The 22,328-nt window shown below is 44.2% G+C and overlaps 1 protein-coding gene across 3 annotated transcripts in view; it reads right to left on the reverse strand.

Annotated features, from left to right (window-relative positions):
* BACH2 (BACH transcriptional regulator 2) overlaps positions 1–22,328 on the reverse strand; it is a 190,917-nt gene that overhangs the window by 21,623 nt on the left and 146,966 nt on the right. The window lies entirely within an intron of this gene.

Raw genomic sequence — 22,328 nt, forward strand, 5'->3', positions numbered from 1 at the left:
TTGCCAGTGTTACCATCAGCTCTTGCTATCATCCCAAGTCCTTCATCACGTAGTTAGATAACCTAACAGATCTAGTGTCCAGAAATAAATACTGCTCAGTACCAGTTACTCGTCTACCAGGTCAGCAACGATGCTACATCCAGTAACTAGCACTGCTCCCTTTATGTTGCTCCTGTACATCATTGTACAGGTTAGCTGAGCATTATTTTTCCCAAATATCTTGAAGACCTACGAACTAAGCCTCTGCTATAAGAAAAGACTGAAAAAACAGGCTGGTGTGGACGCTGCTAATTCTTGGATGGATCTTATTTTAACTGTGATGCAGCCCACCACCCTGAAAGTACCAATTCAAATTTGATTCTTCTGCCCTGATGGAAGCTCTGGTGAACAGTGGTTTCAAGTTTAAGGTACCCCTTAAATACCAAAAGTGTTTTGGGAAGGAAACATTTAATACTATAGAAAAATTCAACATCAAATATCTTTCTGCCTCTTTCAAGAGCAAACTGGTTCCTTTTTTTCTTCTCAATTTTTTGCAGGCCATTGATGAATAAATAATAGGTAAGTACTGACTGCACAGCTCTTTTCTCCACCCTATGGAGATTATTCTCCTCATACTGTTCCTGATTTTAGTGAGTCTAAGGTACAGCTAACAGGAAAGAAATCCATATTCATAGTTCAAGTGACACAAATCACTCCGAGTCCCACCTCAGTACTTAATTTTCCACCATTTTCTTTGTAGAAAGATTAACAACTGTTTCCAGGAGAGTGATCTCCAACCAACTGTTCCAGGTCTGAGTTATGCACCACTACTCATCCTTTTTTCTCATCATACCATCTACGCTATATTTTACATTCACATATTATATATTTAAAAATATACACTTTCTCCCCCCAGATTTTTTACAGTGATATCTTCACATATAACTATCAAATAACTTGCTAAGCCACATGGTAAACTATAGATATTGTCTAATTTTTTACAAAAAATGCACTGGCGCTAACTTCTGTTGCATTTTCTGCCCCAAAGGGCAGGAAACAAAGGTATTGGAAAAACTCTGTTCTTCATGAAGCAGCGAGAGGCTGCTTCGAAACCAGAGCTCACCATCAAGGATAAAGGTTTCTCCACAAGAAGGAGGAGATGCAGTGGTTTGGCCACTCAGTTGAGATTTGGGAGACCACAACTCAATTTCCCATTGCACCAACCACCTTCTACATGACCCTGGCAAGTCACTTCAGTCTCACTTCACCAAGACACCTTCTTGCCTTGCTTGCAAGTCGTATTCATAGATCTGAGTTCCCTGTGCTTTGCATACCAAGGAAAGACATCTAGCTGTGATTCTGAGCAGCCGCACAGCTAAACCGAGCAACAGCAACCACATCTGGCACCTATGTGTGCACCTGCACACCTATGTGAGGTTGGGATGCACAGCCTGCGACCTTCCTCTGGCTGTAGGTGTCTCTAGTAGGTGTTCCCAGCTCAGCTTCTTCTTCTAAAACAAACAAGAAGAGGAAGCACTGCTGTCCCCTTTTCGTCAAATAGCCTAAAGATCAGAAGAGGGACCTGGAAAGTAGGAGACCAGGTTCCTTCCCTAAGCTGTGGGGATTCAATCTCACATTTCCCAGCTCCTCAAAAGGATATCCTATCCAGTAGGTGTGGGATACCCTCTGAAGGTGAGCTGCTTTTCCCTGTCCTTCCAATTGAATTAACACCCCTGAGCAAGAAGCTGCTCAAAAGGTCGGTGAGACGTCAGACCATGAATTTGTGATGTGAATGTGATGTGATGTGAATCTTATTCATGATTAGCATAAATCTGAGTGAATGATTTGGTTCATCCCAATGAAAAGCCTATAAATTCCTTACACTGCCTCAGGACCAGTGGTAGAGCTCACAGATTTTTATAGAAAATCCTGACTTCCAGAAACAAGCCTTTGTTATTCATAGATCTGCACTTGTGATGCTGGATTATGAAGATAGCACAAGTGGTGCAGACTTTGATGGAGAGGAAAATATTTTAAAACACCTCTAAAATTGCTCCCAATAGCTTTTCCATACATAATATTACTGCTGTATCTGCTATTTTAAGAAACAACACATTTTCATGCACGTACTTACACACTTGCACATTCCTGTTTTACAATACACCCCTGGTACAGAATTGCCTAGATTTACAGCTGGCTATTAAACCGATCTCTGCTTTATCAGTGTTACACTTTCTGCCTATTTGTTAGATTATCAGCTCACTAAAGGCCTATCTGCATTTTATCTATGCAGCATGATTAACAAAATTGCTCAAGAACTTAATGAGCTACTCGCAGGCCAATATTTCTCTTTGATAAGATCTTCAGTGTGGGGGCTTACATATTCCTACACATCTTGTAAGCTCTGCAGCAGCATAGGTCCGTAGGAGCAGCAAAAAATACTGTCTGGGGTTTTTGGGTCCCTTTTGATGAGGAGGGACTGGAGCACAAAACCAGCTCTCCTGGCAGTTGTGTCACTTGGCCACTAGGTGGAATGACTGGAAAGCAAATTAAAATAATTTTCTGTGCTGGGCCAAGGTTTCACCTGCCCCAGCGCAGGCATGCTGCAGAGCCTCGGGCTGACTCATACCACCCCACAGCAAAGCTGTCTCCCACGCTGACTCAGGTTTTCACTCCCAATAAACCACCGTGATAACAAACAGCTGTTACAGATGTTCTGTGCTGGATGTATCGGAAGCAGAGCCCGAGACTGTGCTGTGGGCTCCCCACGATGCCCAGCAGATGCCTCAAGTGAAGGATGACGAAAATGCTGGTAAAACATGTGCCTTGACTTCGTTACGAGATCTTACCCCGTTTCACAACTTTTCTCACTCTCACAATCTTCAGATCCAAAGGGGGAAAGTTTCTTTTCAAGCACCCGGCGCTTGTCATTGCCCTCAGGGAGGAATCTCTCAAGTGCCAATGCTTGAAACTGCACAAACAATAACTCTGGTAACAAACGGATGCAAAGCTTGCTGCCAAGTGTGAAAGCCAGCGCAATCTCTGTCGCCTGAAGCTGTCTAAATATTGATCCAGCCCCCGTGGCGGGTCCCCCGCCTCAGCCCCACCAGCTTTGGGACTGCCCGCATCTGATGCATTCTGGCAGGAAGGCTGGAATCAAGGCGCTGGAGCGTGGCTATGAGTACTGCGCATTGGGAAAGAAAAGGCTTTGAAGCTGCCTGTATTACCATCACACACGCATTTCTGTACGAAGAGGTAAGAACAGTCTTTTAAAATGATTTGACCTGACTGATGCGTCCCAGTGAAAACAGTTAGTGAAACCAAGTTGATCTGTGTTTGCAGAAGGAAACAGATAGTTTCTCTGATATAACAGTCTCCATTTATGTGTGAGAGAAACCTTTGCTGGATGGGTAAAACACATGCCAGCAACCATCTCAGCTTGTTTTTTTCCCCTACTGTAAATAAGATGCCATATGTCCAAGATTTGTTTGCTTTAAACCTTATTTTCCATGTAAATTAATGTCTAAGTAGGCAGGTCAATTTGTGGAAACCTTCACTGGGCACCTTGTCCAAGCTCATATGCCAAGTCCCTGCTTCCCTGCCCTCCAATCATTTGCCTTATTCCAATTTCTACCCGTTTCTATTGTTTAAATGGAACTGACTGGCTACAAGAAAACCAGGCAGAGAAAAGGTAAAACATACATACAAAACAACAATGCCCACACTGACAAGAAAGGCAAAGCAAAGATCTCAGCTTCTCGGAGGCTTGCTTTCCCTTATCTTTCAAGACAGGCCAGGAGAGGACTTCTCCTGTGTACTTGAAACATGCCAAACACCTCGCCAAGTCTAACGACAAGTCACTTTATTTTGTCTTGCTCCTGTCCCCAGTTGGTCTTGTATGCATTAAAACCCTTCTGCACACCTAGTGCACAGAGAACACTAAGCCGTACCTAAGGTACCTAAGGTACCTAGGTACCTAAGCCGTCTGGCACATCTTCTTGATCTACACCAGTCCAAGAGATCAAGCACCGGGGGTCCGCATGCAGCTCCTGCCTCTGCCATGCTGCCACAGGTACACCACGGTCAGCATGTGGTACGGAGGTCTAAGTCAGTTCAGTGTTGTGGCGATAACAAGCCTGACCACTGCTAAGGTGAAAGAAAGAAAGTTCTCCAGCCCTTTATCTGCTACTTGTCTTTCAGACTGAGCTAGCTGAGCCAGGGGATGTGTTTTGTATGTCCATGCCCTCATGAGTTTATGGTACTGAGGAACGGGCTGGAAATAATGCAATGATATAATCATCGTCAAGAGAGTTGTTAATCAGCGTTAGCCATATTGAATTTACCAGCAAAATACAGACAGCAGCCCTGCAGAAAATAAGCATGCAAAATCTATTTTAGTTCAGTCCGACACTGCTTTTCTCCTTACAGAGTCCTGTAGAGTGTGATGCTCTGGTTAAGTTGTAATTGATTTAAGTGACCAGACTTCCACTACTTCCTTTGGGAGATCATTGCCAGACTCTACTTACAACCTCCTTGTGAGGAAATCTTCCTTCCCTTATTTTCCTCCATCATCTCTCATTATATTTCCTCGATGCATTCCGTGTAATGCTTCTTCCTTTTGGAGAAATAGTTGTATTGTCGTTATACTCTCTGCCTTCCCTTCTGCTCTGGTTGGTATTATATCATTAACGAAAAACTGGCTAATTCAAGGAAAACAGTATTGATCACTGTCAGATGGGAGAATAAAAAGCTGAGACGAGAGTCAGCAATGAGAAATGCTAGTAAAGAAGGCAGCATTACAGATGCAAATACAGAGCGTTTCTAGCACAGCATTTTTCTAGTACTGGGCACGCACTATTCTAAAATTAGGAGGAGGGTTAGCTCACTTCCACATTAGGAACATCGTATTTTCATAAGGGACTTCTAGGGCAGAAATTCTATTTTAAATGTAGTTGTACACACACCCACAGGCACCACGGGAGACACAGCACTGTGGGTAAACTCTCTCTGGCTCCCCATTGTATCGGGTCTCCTCCATGACGGCCGATCAAGCATGCCGTGGAGGCCTCTGCATTGTTTTGAACACACGGGACGTGGCCTCAGAGCACATGCAGAGGTCTGACATTTCTGTGGATGAGCTGGAATCGCTGTGTGCTGCAGAGTTCATCAGTGCATGCTCATTAGCTGGCTGCCCAGACTTCCAGATGTCTCAAAATCCCAGACAAATAGACAAAATCCTCCAATTCTGCACAGACAGTATTTCTTACGGGGGGGAAAAAAGGTTATTTCCAAGGGAAACATGGATGTCTGGTAACCCTGCTCCGAATGGCATCTGTATGAAAAGATGCATCTGGAGTGGGGAAGGTCAGCCCCTGCAAAATGCCAGCAAGTCTGAGTTCAATTTAAAGAGGGGAAAAGTGATTAAGGGCAAGGAAAGATCACTGTAAACATGTAGGAATGTAAAACTTGGCAAGGCAATATCTAAAATGGAGCAAGAGAATGTTTACAGTAATCTGATGCACACTAACATCAAGAACAGAGAAGAATTGTCTAGTTTGCTATGGGGTGCTATTGCTGATTGCAGTGAGAAGGAACTAAAGAAATGCAGGGATTTTTTCCTGACACTCAACCTAACAGCAAATTCAGTGAGATCCTGGAAGGCTTTCCAGGGAAGATGATGGATGCTTTATGTCTAAGTACTGCAAAGCAAAACTAACAAAGCACAACCTTATTCCAGCAAGGTGGGCTTTAATTTGGTAGGCTTTTCCAGGTTTAATTTCTGTGTTAATGAGGGCACAGTGCCAATGACCTTCTAGAAAACAGCATCAAAGTTCAACAGCAAATGTACATGCAATTGTTCCTTCTCAAATAAAGCATACCTGGGGCATATTCAAAGAACAAGCCCATTGGTGGTGGCGTGGGAGGGCAGAGCCCCCTCCTCCCCTCCAGGGATGCAATGAGATCTGCAGAACCTTCGTTGCTAAATCGTACCAAATTGGGGGTAAATTAGACGGCCAGACCTTCGGACCCACTGAGAATGCAGAAGTCCCGACAGAGTGGCACAGGCGCAGATTATTATCTTTATGCATTTGAGTAGTCTTGTTGAAATCAATAGGAGTACTGATGGGTTTTCTGTGGAGCATGCAAGCTGCTTGTAGGATTATGGATTATATTTTTAGTATTTTGATTTTCAGGTTAAATTCATCACCAGGCACCTAAAAACAGTTAGAAACCCCTCATCTCTAATCTCCAAACATCGATTTAATTATTAAGCCATTTTGTGGGGAGGGAAGAAAGGAAAATTGAATCAAACCTCACATGCTGAATATCAAATCCCAAACTAAATATTAATTTAAAACAATTGGATAGAAACATAGAAGAAATGTGACTGTTTCTTGCAGAACTCAAAATCAATCTGTTATTCATATAGCGTTTTGTAGTGGGCCTACTGTGGTACCCATTTTGTTAACCTTTCAGTGTTGGTATTGCAGTCTAAAGACCTTTCAAATCCATCTCAGCCCTGAAGTTTGTCTAATAAGCCCAAGGATGTAGCAAACAAACTACTAACTTCTCACTCGGCCAGTGTGTTCCTAACACTACAACTTATATAATCAAACACATGCTAGAAATAGGAGATAAGATTAGTGACAGTTAACTGCTGCTATTTTTTTCCACAGCCTGAAGAAGGTCTCCGGGATTAAATATTAACTCTAATCTTATTTGCTAAAATTAGCGCACACTGTATTCTTTTTCTTTTACAGCCAATTGCAAGTATAGCGCAGAAGTTATTTTCAGAGTGTAATCTGATAACCAAAATCAGTCACCAAAGCTGCTATTCCATTAAGAGTTAAGAGACTTCCCGGTTATTTACTTAGTTATTTTTACTTGGGATGGTGGAGCCTGGCAGACTCTGTTTTTCCTAGCTTGAGCTTATTTGGCTTGGAAAACTCTCTGAAAGATTTACATATATGACTAGGCTCAAACAGGCCAGTCGCATGTGCAAAATCAACGGTGCTAGATATCATGGTTTGTCCCTATAAATGCACAAAGTAAGCCTGCAGACAGTCAGGAACTGTTTTGAAACCGTGATCCTTTTACATAGGGTGGGAACACGCAGGAGGCAGGAAAAAGTCAGAAGAGGAGGTGATAAAAAGCAGAGTACTTTCATAAGCCAATGTCATGCCAGTATTTTACTGCATTTTCCCCTCTTTAATTTAACAGCATTTAAATGTTCTCTCACCAGCAGCCTACCGATGTATTTCCCCTATTTGCTCATAAAGCCGTGGAGCTCCTAAAATGAGTAATCGCTCTTTAAAATTCAACTTGGGCGAGAAGCATCAGACGCAGGTATTTGTATTATCTGGGCTTTTAAACAAGAGAGGAATGTATAAGTCACTGATGGAGAAGACCGTCGAAGAGAGGCCTTTGTTTTCACTCTCAACCCACTTGTTTAATTAAGCAGATACCCTGCTGGCCCCAATTTAACATTCTGCCACTTCAGGTAGCACAAACAGATTTGGGCAGAGGAGTGACCTGAGGTCCAAGTGACAGTCTGGCATCTCCCACATCGCATCACATCACATCACATTGCAGGGGTGGGAGGCCACCATAACAGACACCCTGGGCACGAGTGCACACCAGGGGAAGGGAGAACCTGGACACACAGCTCCCTTCTTTGAGAGGCTGATTTGCCTAATTTTTTTTTATTTTTAATTTTTTTAGCATAAAGTCCTACTGAAAAAGCTGCCACCTGCAAAGCCACACCAAGGCTGGGCTAAGGGGCATCCCAATATCTTTCCAGTGCATCCTCCACAACAGCCTCTTGAGGTGTCAGGCTGAGAGCTTCAAGGAGATGCTTAACTCCCTTTAGCAGTACTTCTACGAAAGATGCCACATTGGAAATGCTCGTTCAACTTCCAGTTTTGCACTTTCGAAAAAAAAAATGCACAGGTGCCCGCCTCAGCCTTCCCCTTTGAAGTCCCAGCTTTCGGCCAGACAGTGAATTTACACTAGAAACCCTGACTGCCTATGTGAGAGTATTTACACATCAAAGGAGGAAACCAAAAGACTTCTCATTTTCCTCTCTCTGGCATAACGAACACATCCAGGGGCAGCACTTCAAAGGACCTTCTCCCTCCCCACTTGAAAAGGAGAGAGAGACCAATATCCCTGAGTGCCCGCAGAGCATCACGATGCTCCCAGGCAGCAGGTGCGACCGCAGGAGGTGAGACGGGGAGGAAGGAGAGGTCATTCATGCTAGACTCGCCTTGAGGATGGGGAGCAATAATTGCAAACCACGTCCATCGCCCCGTGAGAAGTGCGTCAGCGCTGACGGTGGGACAAGTGGCTCGGAATTGATTGCTGAGCGTAAAGATGGCGTAAACAGCCAGCGGATCAATGCCCACATGATTGGTTATGTCAGCGTTCGACCGCACGTGACTTATGGGTGGAGAGCAAGAGTTAAGGCACCCGCATACTTGGGTTTTTCCGAGTCAAATTCGCTGCGGTAATAGCCCCAACTTCGAAGCATTCTCAAAAATCCTGGCCCCCAAGCCTGGGGCCAATAATGTCAGATGAACCAAAGGGGGAGACAGAATCAGAAGTAGTCTAAGAAATAAAAAAAATAACATTCAGAGTAATAAAAGTAAAAATAATCTCTTATCCAACTGCAATGCTTATTTTAATCCACAACTTCAAGTTTTATTTTATCTCAGAGTTATTGAAGCCCAACTGAAATTCTTTTGACCTTTCAAAACTGAGATTGGTTTCAAATCAAAACGAAGAATTTACTTTTGGAAATCCTGACAGCATCTCTGGGCATTTTCAGCATCCTTCCCATTCCTGAAAATTTTAAGGGGAAATTAATTTGTTGACTTTGCCAGACCATTCAGAAAATACACTGTTTATTGAGAAGGAAGGTAGAAATCACCACGCATAAGCCTCAATACTTTGCTGCTGACACATTTCAGTGCAGGAAACAGCAGGCATCATCACCAAACATAGATGAATACGCTTGCAAAACTGAAAGGCTACAGGACTGGAAGATCCAGTGCTTTTCCATAGCAGGGATGCACTGCCTGGACCACATCTACTCCAACCATCGGTCTCTGGCAGACGTCCCCTGGCACACCCCGTAAGGCAGCTCTGGGTTTTCCCATCTGCAGCGGTTTGCTGAGCGTAAGGGAACGTTCGCCTGCACGGCTGCTCCTCCGAGCCACAGCCTGGCACGAGAAGCTGGGCAGCCAAGGCGGCAGGTCTACACAGAGCTGAGGGGCTGTCGGTGGGGCAGCCGTGCTGGCAGCGGGGCACACCGCCTTCTGCCACCCCACCGTGGCACAACACCTTCGGCAAAACTGCTCTTGGGCTGGAGGGGGGAACTTCTTACGCCCCTGCAAGCAAACCTGCCACGTGATACCCGTCAGAGCCCTTATTTTAAAACCTTGTATTGAAGTCAAACACTAGTTTATTAAACCATTACGAGAATACTGCCTGCAATGCTATGCATCAAACTGGAGCAGTGACAGCTGAAGTGCCACTGTTTGGAGAAAACACCTCAATGAACTTAGCAGAAGGAGACAATTTTTTCCTAACTAATTACGTGGCTCAGGGTATGTTGTCGATGTTAGAGGCTGCCCAGGGAGTAACTGGAGAACACAGAAAATTCAAAATTACAGCCAAGAGAGTACCTGCAGGCAAGCATAGGTGAAAAAGCTTGGAGGTGAACTTTCAGGCTGCTGAGGTCAGACTCTGGGTGGAGGTGTTAGAAAGAAAATTAGAGATGAGGATGTTTCAAATAACCTTTTCTCTGAAGGAACAACTGGGCTACGACATGACTGAATCAACAAAGAACACATAAAAACCAGTGGCACTAATTAGCAGTTTAAACACTCAGGCACAAACTGGAGGGTGGCTCAGCAGAAACACTGCCTTCTCTCCTTGGGTGCCTGTGCAAGCCATGCTGAAACCAGCAGGGAAGAAACGGGCAGCAACTAACAGAGTTTAACCCAAGAGCATCATCAGAATTAAAGTGCAACTGTAATTTAAAATTAAAATCAGTCCCATATTTTTGCAAAAGGAAAACTAAACTGACCCCCAGATTAAAAAAGAAAAAAAAAAAAAGAGAGAAAGTGTTGAGCAGTGAGGAGGGGGGAGGAAGGAGTGGGAAAGCTTTCACAGAATAAAAATTGTGAGAGAAGAGCCTGTGAAAGATCTGTTTAGGTGCACATCATGAGCCAAAGCAGGGAGAAAAAGGGAAAAAAAGCAGTTTAAGAACTTCTAGAATAAAGAAAGAAACTCTAGAAGCCTCCAAATTACATTAGGAAATGTCAAAACAGATAGAAAATGAAGATGCGTGCAGAAATTTGCTAATTCAGAGGGTGCTTGGAGGAGTGGTTCAGAGTTTCCGAAGCTGCAATTAATACACAAGCAAACACAACAATACAGAAAAATTACAAAGACCTGTAAATTACACCAATACTCCTCTTTCCCAAGCATGGCAGAACTTATTTATGTGAATAAACTATATAATAGTGTTTTAAATACACAGTGCATTAAATACACTGTAATTACTTTATAAAAACAAGGAATACTTCACAGCAAGGCATCTCCCTACAAGCCCTACTATTATACTTTGTGTAGCGTAGGAGAGGAAGAAACAGGCTCTGTCAGATACGATTTAGGAAAACACAAGGCTGCACTCTGACGAAGAGAGCTAAATTAGAAGACAAAGGAGCTGGAGAAGAAGCAGGCTCAGGAGACGGGGCTGGATAACATCTGATGCAGCTCACGGATGCTCTGCTGTGGTTTTGACGGGGCTGACGATGCCAGCGCTTCTGGCACTGCCCGTGACTGCACGCCGGCATGGCACAGCATATAAAATCACTGGCATCCTTACGCCGGGGTAGCAGAGAGCAGAGCCCAGCAAATACCGTAACATTTCAAATCCAGAGACGCTTTTGCTGGGCTGTGGAAGGAAGTGAATGTCAAAGGCTTTACTATTGCGCTTCACGAGGTAACCAGGCAATTACAATTATTAACTGGTAGGCTGCAACCCTGTATAAATAACCCGGCTTCCTGCAGGCATCGTATTTTTAAAACAAAACCTGTCAAATGCTGCATTTGTTCTAGTTTTCCTTCCCCTCCTCCCCCGCCTTGCCTTTTAATTTCCGGTATTTGGACACGCAATTTTTCTGTGTTCACCTCGTTTTTGTTCTTGCATGGCTACTAACAGATCTGAGGATTACGGTGGCTTTTGTTCCACTGCTTGGTGCTCACAGTTCATCAATGACGTCTGCTCAGCTCAGCAAAGCAGGTTTGCAAGGAGAACCAGCCACTGCTGAGCTGGCAAAGTTGGTCCCCTCCTGTCCTCCATGAGGAGCAGTTAACTGCTCCCACGGTGGCCCAAAAGGTTAGCTAGGCTCCATAAATCCCACCAGAAAAAATCAGAGGCATTTGCCTTCTTGCTGAGATTTCATGTCTGCTGCGAGCAACGGTAAATGGCTCTTTTAGTCCCTAAAGGAGTGCAGGCTCAGCAGGAGTGCCCCGCAGCTAAGTGGTCGAAGGCAGGGAAGGACGGGTAGGATGGGCAATGGCATCCCAGGGCAGCCATGGCCCCGTGCCCAGCTCCAGGCTGTCCCCAAGGAATGGAATTCTCCCTTTCTGCTTCATGCATGAGATTTTTAAGATCTACCTAGAAACCGAGGGGTAGAAAATGCCATCTACCCTATGAGCCCTAGAAATACTCTCCACGTAGAAAAACAATGGCATTTCCAGCTTGACATGTGACTTCCCTGTCCTGGGAAGGTGGAAGTCAGAACTTTACAGCTATTTGTGTGTGTGTGTGTGTGTCTACATATGCTCACGTGCACCCACGCATGCTAGTGTGAGAAAGAGACTAGAGAATGTGAACGTGTGTGAAAGGGACTGAATTAGCCCCATCTGCTCCGAAAAGATCATTTTCTCCTTGGATTTCTATTACCGTCATATCATTGCCACACTAGAGCGCTTCTAAAAGGCTACAGCTCTGGCAGCCAGCATCATTACAGCTGCTCAGATTATTAACAGTATAAATAAACTCTCAGAGACACTACTAAGAAAATATTAACTACAATTATCACTGTCTGATAAAATAATGAACAGTGAAGTGTTATTCTGCTGCCTCCGTCACCAGTGTGCATTTATGTGTGCCGTGAGTAATGAAAAACAGTTTATTTGCATACTGAATCATCCTGGAATTGGTTCTTGTTATTTTATTTTATTTATTTTCCTAAAGATCAAGCAGCACAGGCTGAAGCTCCGTGTTTGCAGAATTCCGTGTACCCCGCCTCCTTTCCCGCCGTATATAATCCCATTAATTCCAAGTGAACAGAAAGCCGTGCCCATAGCCATGCACATGTCTGTTGGAGGAGGGAGACAGGGCAGTGTAAAGCTACCAGCAGCAACTCTAAAACCTCCTGATGGACTTTTATTCTTGGGTCTCGTTGCTTTTTCTCCCTAGACGAGGAGCAAGGGCCCACACGATGTCAATGCCATGTTTGCTGCGTGGATCCTCCTCGCCTTCACCTCCTCTGCTGGTCTGCACTGCTTTGGCTTTGTGAGCTCGTTTTTCCTCACATTCCCCAACGATACTCCTGAGTCCTGTCCTTTCTTGGCAGCAGTGGGAAACTCGGGCTTGGTTTCTAATTAACAGAAGTTATTGCTTCCCTGCAAACACTGGAAAAAAAGTTCTTAATCGCTTGGAGAGCAGGAGATGGGAGCAGGAGCCTTTTGCCCCACATCCCGGGGCCGGGCTCCAGCCCCCGCACCCGAGCAACACCCTCCTTGGCAGTCGAAGGTCGCAGGTTGGCCTTTGGACATCATCTATTCATTAGTGGAGGTCATTAAAATGAGGAGAAATAAGCTACCTGAGCCTGAAACCATTCACTGCAGGGCAGACATGACGCTGAAGCTCCAGCTCGGGTGGCTTGTTCTCACAGCTGTGATTTGTGAGAAGCCAGCCTCTTTCAAGCTGGGCCCTGTGGATTAGTAACTACCCAGCCCTAATTAAAGATGTCTTCCCAGTAAAGCCCCTAGTAAAGCCCCCGCTTTGTTCAGCTCTTCCCTACCAGGCCACCGCAACAGACCTGACCACCGGCAAGGAGGGAGACAAGTAAAGGCCTGGGTGGGGAAGCGGCGGGGAAGCGGCGTGGGCCACACCAAGCGTTTGCTGGCCTGGGCCCCCAGTGTTGACGGCAGCCGACACTGCCCGAACGCAACGGCTGCGAAAGCGACATTTTCTCTGCCAGGGATTGGGGCGATGGTGATGATTTGGGGTGACGGCAGGGTGACAGGGTCAGCATGAGGCACGCTATCAAGCTGCATGTGTGAACTGGGCTGTTTCTGCCTGAGCATGCAAGGCCGGCACAGGGTGAGAGCGTCTGTCAGGCTCCTGGGGAAGGGGCCGCGTCTCAGCCAGGTACGAAGGAGAATTAGAAAGATGACAGACAGGGGCAGCAGCAACGAAATGCAACAAGAAAGGAAGGCAAAAATGCAATGCTGAGTGAGAGAAAAGGGAAGGGGGCATTTTCTAGAATAGCTTCCCTCAATCTAGGCCAGAAAAATCCTGCCCTGTTACCTTTAGTGTTTTTATCCCACTGCCCTTTTTCTGTGCTCTCTTCCATCATTCCTCCAGCATCTCATGCTCCCTGCCTGGTCCCTCTTCCTTGTCTACAAGCCTTTTGTTCCACCAACCCCCCTTCCTGCGCTTATTGCCAGCTCCGAGCAGCTGGCCATGGCGGGACTGCCTTTCGTTTTGCACTTGCACCCCCCCCCCGAGCTCTCATTGCCCACGTCGGTATGGCAGTGACAGAGGAAGAAATATGGGGTGCACAAAACATTGTCCTCGCACATCCCCCTCTGCCAGCTGCAGGGGAAGGACAGCTCGGAGGAGGCGATCTCCCTCCACGCAAATCACTGCTAGGATGGACCTCTGCTCCTGGGAGGGGAAGAGTCAAGCCACAGCCTTCCTTGCTATTTTCCCTCTAGCATCCTCCCTCTCCTCATTCTCAGCAGTTGGCCTCTTCTGGCCACCGAAGCAGGTTAGACGTGGCTTGCCCTGAATGAGTCATCTACATTAATTTTTCCTCTTTAATTAAAGAGTTATTCTGTGAAACAATTTATGAAAACTTGTTTGCTAAGGGAAAGAAACCAATGTATTGTTCCACACACGTTTACAAAGACAAACATGCTCTCTCCAAATGAATTTTGTTCCCCCAAAAGCCCCTATGGAAGGCAAAACAGAGAGAATGGTAAAGGATTTGCTGAAGAAGAACTGAAGTTCATTTTAAATCAGTGTACCATGTACAAATGCTGTCTTACAAACAGGATTATTTAATTTAAACCTTAGATCTGTCAAGTTCCATTACTCCAAATGGAGCCTGTCGTTTCTTGACTTCATTATAAATCAGGATTATATTACAATTTATGTTAGGTAAAGTCACTGCTTTGATAGGAGGCAGTGAAAAAAATTACACAGCAGTCAGTAAATAGAGCAAAGTCATTGCACTGTTCTTGAAAGGCAAAAAGTCATCTTGCTAAATGAGGGTCCGAGCTGTCCTGTACCAAGACTGTTCCTAATAAATAAAAGACCTCTGGGAAAAGTGCTGAGCATACGCTGGATCTATTTTCAGCTTGCATCAGCAGCTGCTGCCCCTGGGATCGCATCTTTGCTCATACCCTACACCATATGTAATCACTCCAGTGCTGCAACCAGTAAGATAATGAAAGAGCATGGCATAAATCTATACTTGAGTGGAATGCTAAATGAGAAAAATAATACAAAAAAGGGGAAAATAAACCACATTTTCAAGTCATTAGGAAGAAAGACTTTGACATATGAAGTGTTGCAACCATTAATAGCACTTATCATATAGAGTGGAGACAAAGAGACAAATTAATCAAACTGACAGAACTGGGACATTTTATGCTAATGCAGGCTCCTGGGTTTTCGTTTGTATTCCTCTGTGTCTGGAAAACTGATACCATTACAGGGCAGGAAATTGCATGAATAACATGCAACAGATCATAAAAATTCACACACCAAGTGCAGAAACACTGCCAAAAGCACTGTAAAAACAAGGCTAGAGACCTCAACAGAGGAACTACCAACAGCTAATGAATGCAAATAAGTACAGGAATATTTCCCATCCGTGCATAACAATGAGACATAGGCTGTGACTCTGCAGTCTCCAATAGTGTAGGTAAAATAAAGCCTGGAGAGCGAACGTGCAGATAGCTGGGGGTAACTGCTGGCCAAGCCAGGGTCTGAATTTGTTTGCAATATTGCAGCCAACAGTTTAAAGCCACTGGGGAACTGGCATAGCCAAGTGCCGCCTCTGTCTAAACGTATCGCTATGTTGGATTTAATTTAATGTTTCAGGTAGAAGGGGGGGGGGGGGAGGATGAAAGAGGAAATAAAACAGAGCCACAAAACAGTACATAGTCACACAAAGCAAAAATCCCCTTGCCCCTGTGCAAATCCACAGCACGCAGTAAAAACCCTCGCAGATAAAGACATCTTAAACATCATTCGTTTGGGAAATACAAAACGCACTTGCTGTCCAAAGCCACAGCCGTGTTGTAAGGGGCAGGAAATGGCAAGAACTACAGGAATGCTGGGCAGGGCACGGTGTAACGCAGGGTCTTGCCAAGGTTACTTCATTTGCCATACAGGCTTCTCAAGGACCTTTAAAAAACCTTGGCAAAACAGAGCACTGGTGAAGTGCAGAGAGCTCGTCAGCCATATAAACACCAAATGACAAATACGTTCACTCGATGGGCAGCCACGGCATTTCTCATCGCTCTCTGTTTTTTAAAAAAGTGATGCTTCCCCCTTGTACGGGTAGCTACGGTACAAACTAAGGTGAGGACTAACTCTGGGGGGTAAAAGGAGTAAAGCTGATACCTTTTGGAGTGGCGTCATTTCCAGCACTGTTCTCACCTTCCCCAGAATAGAATGATACACAGCTGATAGGATTGAGCAAGAGCATTTACGTGCCAATACTACATGCATAAAGAGGGTGAGGAAATGCCAGCCTGCCCAGGGGTGGCTGCTATCCTGAAGAGCGAGTAGAGTTCAAGGCCTTCCTGCATTTGGTGCTGGAGGACCCCGTGTTCCAAGGCGGCAGGACAGAAGCTGTTTTACCCCAGCAGAGATGGGCACGGGAAGCACACAATACAGAGCCCAGCTCTCCATCCACTCTCCAGCAGACCGCTGTGGAGGTTTTACAGAGTTTTAGCCATGTGAACAGGGTTTACCTCCAAACCTCAAAATCTCTTTCTGTTCCTTCGATCACTACTAGAGTCTCAACAGGGTGCTTAGCCTGGTACCAAAAAATGGCACACACACAGAAAAGCAAGCTGGTCCAAAAACTTTCCAAAGACAATGATGGTGTAACCTTTTTTCTAAGGGGAGAAATTAGAAACAGGCATTCATTAACTCCGTAAATATACATCCATCCGACAGACAGACTAGGGTTGCAAGCTGCAAATGGAACAACTTTCTCCCTTCCCCTAAATTAAAAAAAAAAAAGATAGCATAGACAATTGGTTACAAAAAGCCCTCATGAAAACCTCAGCTTTACTATCCGGAAGGAAATAATTTGGTCAAATAGTTATAACGATGTTGATTTCTTCCATTCTTTACAATAGCAATGACACCTTTGAAGTCTCTCAAGAACGCATATGACACCTGAGCCTTTCTTTTCCTCTACCTGCAATCAGAGCAGTTTGGGAAAAGAAAAGCGTAGTTAAGAGTAAAACATCCATTCCTCAGAGAGAATATTTAGAGAGGTCTTTACTACCACCTTACTGTTCAACCAAGAGGTAGAAAGCACAATGACAAGAAATGACCATGAATTCTCACACTCCTTTAGCTATGCAATTCCTCTTCAGAAAACCAGTTTCAGAACTGGACTGTAACCTCACCAAATAATTCAGAGTAAAACTGTATCTGAGAACTAAGCTGAGAGTCCAAGAGCAGATGGTGCAAGCAGTCTGGGAGGCTGGGATCGACTTGAAACCCTCCGAGCTCGCTGTGAAGAGCAGCTTACGGTGTGCAGCACCCGTCTGCTCTACAGAGCTGCTAGGAGGAGGTCCAGCACAGCAGCCCTGACAGCGGCTCCTGCTAGGGTCACCTCAGCTGTGCACCACTAGCTGAAGACAGAGGCCAGGATGTGATCAAATGCTTGTCTTTAACAATCTACCTGCCTATGCCCTCTCAACTGAGGTTTCCAATTGGAAATTTCATGCATAATACTGCAATAAATCCCATAAGAGAAGGATTAGGCTCATCTTTGAAAAGGAAGCAAAACTAAACCAAGCCCGAGGTAGCTCTTACTGGGTGGTGTTCTCAGTCCTCCAACTGCAAGATACATTGAAGACAGGGAAAGAAGAAAAGGAGTTATTGATTTAAAGGTTTCTGCCACTACTGAAAGTGACTTTTTCTGCTTTCTGAATGCTATGACGACTTCATAAATGTGAACAAGTTTCTTTGTAGAATGCCCCAATGCCTGTGTATGTCATGGACACCTTGTCATTCTTCACTTCCTTGGACAATGGTATAGATACTATTTGTCCTCAATGGCTACTGCTTATGTAAACTAGGCAAAAACGACAAGGATAGACAGCCCTTACAAAAGACAGCCAACTCTCTATTCTTTGTGCCTTGCATTTTACAAATTAATTCAGCCATTTAAAACATAGCCTTGGTTTGATGTGTCCAGTCTCCTGAAAACTAACAAGTTCAAGGAATAGGCAGAAACTGCTTGATTTGCCTTTATATCCAGACAAAAACGCCATATGCAGAAAACCATACATAGGGGAACATGGAAATCTGCAGTCAGATAAAAATAATGTTAAAAAAATAGTTCAATTCAACAGGCAGATGGAATGGCTGGCGACCCATCCACCTCAAGTCCAGCTTCCCCTTCCGGAAGCAGAAATGAGCACTAGTCCTCTGTGGAAAGCAGAAGGGAAGTTGTCAGGATTTGTCTTTCCCCAGCTTTTTCCTGTCTTGAAAGGTTACTGGCTCCAACCCTGTCCTTTGAAAGAAACAGGAAATAACTTGAGCTTATTTTGTTTTTACTTGACCAAGAATCCCCTGACAGGGAAATTTTCTCTGAAGTCTGCCTGTGTATCTGGAGAGGGGGGTGGCTAGGCATGTTGCATGACTGCTGTGTGGTCAGAGATGGAAAGATATTTTGCTTTCAGAGTTGTTTAAGACTTGTTTCTTACTAGATGCAGGCCCTTGAAACAAAGGACCACAGCTCTGAATTTCAAAGGTAAGCAAAAACCCAACGCATGTCCCACAGGCAAAAGCTTTACACAGCCAAAAACGTAGCCTCAGCCTCCTAGCTGACAGTCTGACGAAAATCTCAGACCCCTTCATCAAAAGCATTTTTTCCTGAAACTGGGAACTATACTGGTAAAGTTTGCATGGACAATTTTTTTCTTTAAATCTACTCTTTTTACCTTGAAACACTACCACAGACTGCATCCCTACCCATTCTGGGAACATGAAGTAAGAGGTGTATGCACAGACTAGGGAATTTGGTGCTATCACAATTCAACGCAAGCAAACTTCAAGTAAAGTATTATGAAGTGTTTGATGGACTGGATGCCGACACCTCTTCAAACTATTAGCATTGTTCAGGTCCACTTTTGGGTCAGTCCATTTATTTGGATGGTCTCCTTTCTATTTTACTACCCCAACAAACCCACCTCAGCCCCGGCCTTGGGAAGTACATCTGACACCGCGGGAGCAGAAGGAAGCACTGAGAATACAATGCCACCACTGAATCCATCCTGGGTCACACCTGCCAAACCTCTCTGCACTTCTTACAGTAAGTCTGTACACTTCCATTTTTCTAAAGTATTGTTCTAAAATGATAAGCAGCTGCTGTAGGGAATGATGTGGAGCACATACCTTACCAAACCCACATACATACTCAACCAAATATGGTTGCTTCAACACCAAAGCAAAGGCGCCTGGTTTTTGGGGACCTGAAAACCCACAGCTCCCATCTGCCAAGAGTGATTAGCTCTCAGTGGAAGAGATCAAGTCTGGCTAGGTACCTACCTGCCTATTGTTTGGGATAGATGGGATGTCCAAAAGCTACAATAATACAAGAAAAAGGTTTTAAATCTTGCTCTAAGTATCAAGATTTTCTTTTTTTTAAATTAAGATTTTCTTTTTGAACCTGGGTCTGCAACAGCTGTCACTTAGGGAAAAATTCCTAAATAAGCATCCTCAAAGTGCTCCAGTCTCTTGCTAAGGGACTGGAAGTCTTTGTAGCATTTCACAGACTCTTTCTGATCTGTTTCATACCTCCAAGTCTATTTTCCTCTCGGATGTGATAGTTTCAGCAGCTCTTATTGATGGCAGTGCACAGGACCTCAGGGGTGATGCAGGAAGACTGGGCAGAGGACACAAGGTAGAGCCCATCCATCACCCAGGACCAATCTGCCAGATAAGGCAGCAAGTGGCTCCATCCTACCCCATTCATCTTGAGAAATGCTGCAACTAGTCTGAAAATCCCCTCAGTGCCTCCTGCATGCTTAAAAGATACAGAGGGAAGAAAACAAGACTGAAACTCTGGCTGAGGAGTGATAAGCTGGAAGCTCCGGGTTCAGATACACAGGCTGCTCTGGGACTAGCAGCTGTGCCAGCTGCGGGTCAGTCTGTTCACCTCCATGTGAGGTAATGTGAACCAGAGAGTTTTGAGAGAGGTAAACATAACTGAGTGGTTCACATAAGGTGATTTAATCATCACTGACCTGATATACAGACCTGCGCTGTAATTCCCATCTGATGCATCAGCTTCCACCCCAGCATTCACAGAGAGGTGATGACAGTATTTTATTTGTTCACAAGAGACCTCAAAAATCTACTGCTGAAGGTTTTATTTTACCATTATTTAACTTCAGAGCTGATACCACTCAAGTCCAGCTGTTTGGTGACACCTTGTTTATATATAGGTTTTACTGAAAGTGCTAGTACCTTGATTCTCTGCCATTCTCAGCCCAACTATGGCTATTTTAACTGCGGATCCCCTGGCAAACAGCAGTCCCTGGGTCACGGCAAGAAATTCCCAGTGCCATTTCAATTACGAATTAACCTTCTCTTCTCCACAAAGTCTTCTAAAGCCTCCATTGATGGCTCTTAAGTGACCCAAAAGATGTATTGTGCAAACTTTAAGCAAAATAAAAAAATATCCCAAAATACAAACAAAAAATTAAAAAAAAAAAAAAAAAAAAAAGATTTCAACTACTTCTGTGTGCGGGAAACAGACAGTTACACTTAACCACACACTTTGATGCCATCCGCTCTTAGAAGGTCAGGTTAAGCAAAGTGAAGGACAGAAAGGTTTATTAGCAAATCTGATCTACATTATCTTAGGATCTTAAATTCCACTCAACAACATCTGTACTGAGCACCAAACTTCTTGAAGGGGTGTCTAAAGCTCGTCCCTCTCCAAGGCCATTTGCCTTACAGTTATGAAACAATGTGCAGTCATACACATCACTGAGCAGTTTGTTGCTAAAAACACATGCCAAATTTTTCAGTTTATTTTAATCTGGCTTCAAAACAACTGCCAGTGGCTCTCATGACATCTTTCCCCAGTAAATTAAAACATGCTTCCTAGAGATAGGCCTGATACTTTCTTTTCATTTAAGTCTTTAAACAACCACACAAGCCTCCTCTCAAGCTCCTTCAGAGAAATTAAACCTCATTTTTAAACCAAACCAAGCCTTGGCTAGATGGATCTGTAGTTTGACCAAGTACAGCTGCTCCTATTTATTTATTTTATTAAAGTAAATAAAGTGCCCAAGGACACAGCTTTTACTAGTGTTAGACTGTACTGGGACTCAGAGGTGTTTGCTGGTGGTCTGCCATCAAAGTGGGACAGATGAAAATTCAGCGCTGCACAGAAGGCCTGGAATAAACTAGCCATTTCTCTCTTCAGAGCTTGCATCGAACATGTAACAGAAAATGTGTCTACTTGTTCCTCTAAAAAACCCAACAGCCTGCCCATAAAATTCACAAAGAGCATCTCATTCCCAAATCCTACTATGATTCAATTGCATTCTGCTCACCTAAAACCCGTATTTCACTTCCAAATTGAACCATACTTCCTAGCCTTAATGTTTGTTGACTGCTGCAATGCATCATTTGAATACATGCCATATTCCACCCCATAACATGCTCAATTTCACTGGTAGCTGAGAAAAACAGTCAGTCTGACATTATTCACGGGGGAATCCTTGTCAGAAAGTGCTGTACTGAGATAAAACCTTATCTTCTTTGGGTCTTGGGAACGCTAACGAAACAAAGCTTGGTACTGGGATCAGAAAGTACCTTACAGGTTGTGGTCTCTGATGTGGTAAAGCTGAGGGGTGTCTTATCTGTCTTATATGTCTGTTTGTTCAAATGGCAAATGCTCAGCCTGTATTTCTGGATTCTTAAAAGAGCAGATACTTAATTTGCTGGCATTAAAGAAATTCAAAGCTTTTTTAGAGGGGAAAAAAGCAAAGGTAAGAGAATCAAAGGCGGAGGGGGAGGAGAAGAGGAGATCTTTCAGTCTGCAGGGCCAGAGTGCTCACAGTGTTGAGGTGCAGTCATGGCTCAGCCACCTCATTTTCATTCATGCCTACATATATATTTGAATATAGCAAAAAAACCCCACATTAAAAAAACCAACCAAACAAAATACACCTCCTGTTACACATGCTTTTTGCTTCTGCTCATGCCCTTAGCATTGTCTACCTCTAGGACTTACTCTTCAGGACATCTTTTACATTTTAGATTATGTTTGCCATGTTTGAGCAAAAAAGTTTCCACACTGCAAACTGCCTTTTCAATAGCGAGTGCAATCACAGTCAATCAGCCCAATTTAACAGTAGCGGCAGGCAGGAGTCTAACAATGGCAACAAAATTGAGTCCACTTATCGCAGTGGTGAATTTCATTCTGCACATTCATCTCTATATCCTCTTTGACAGTACATTTTTATATGCTTACTCGAATAAATAAATAAATAGTACAACTACCACCAAAGGGAGGGTAAAGGAGTTATTGCAAGATTTTCCCCCCTTAACATGCATGTATGCATGGCTTTTGTTTTGCTCTTTTTAAGCCTAGCTCTCCCCACAGCACAACAGAGATGTATTTCGTTTTTCTCCACTGGAAAAGATCAGAGAAGAATTATCAGTAGTGAGACAGCCCTCATCAGAAAATAATGGAAGTTACACCACGCAGAATGAAAAGTATGTGGCTAGTTTCCTCATCATACTTGAGACATGAAAAGTCAGGCAG

Source organism: Mycteria americana, chromosome 3 (assembly GCF_035582795.1).
Source record: "Mycteria americana isolate JAX WOST 10 ecotype Jacksonville Zoo and Gardens chromosome 3, USCA_MyAme_1.0, whole genome shotgun sequence".
Classification (NCBI taxonomy): Eukaryota; Metazoa; Chordata; class Aves; order Ciconiiformes; family Ciconiidae; genus Mycteria; species Mycteria americana.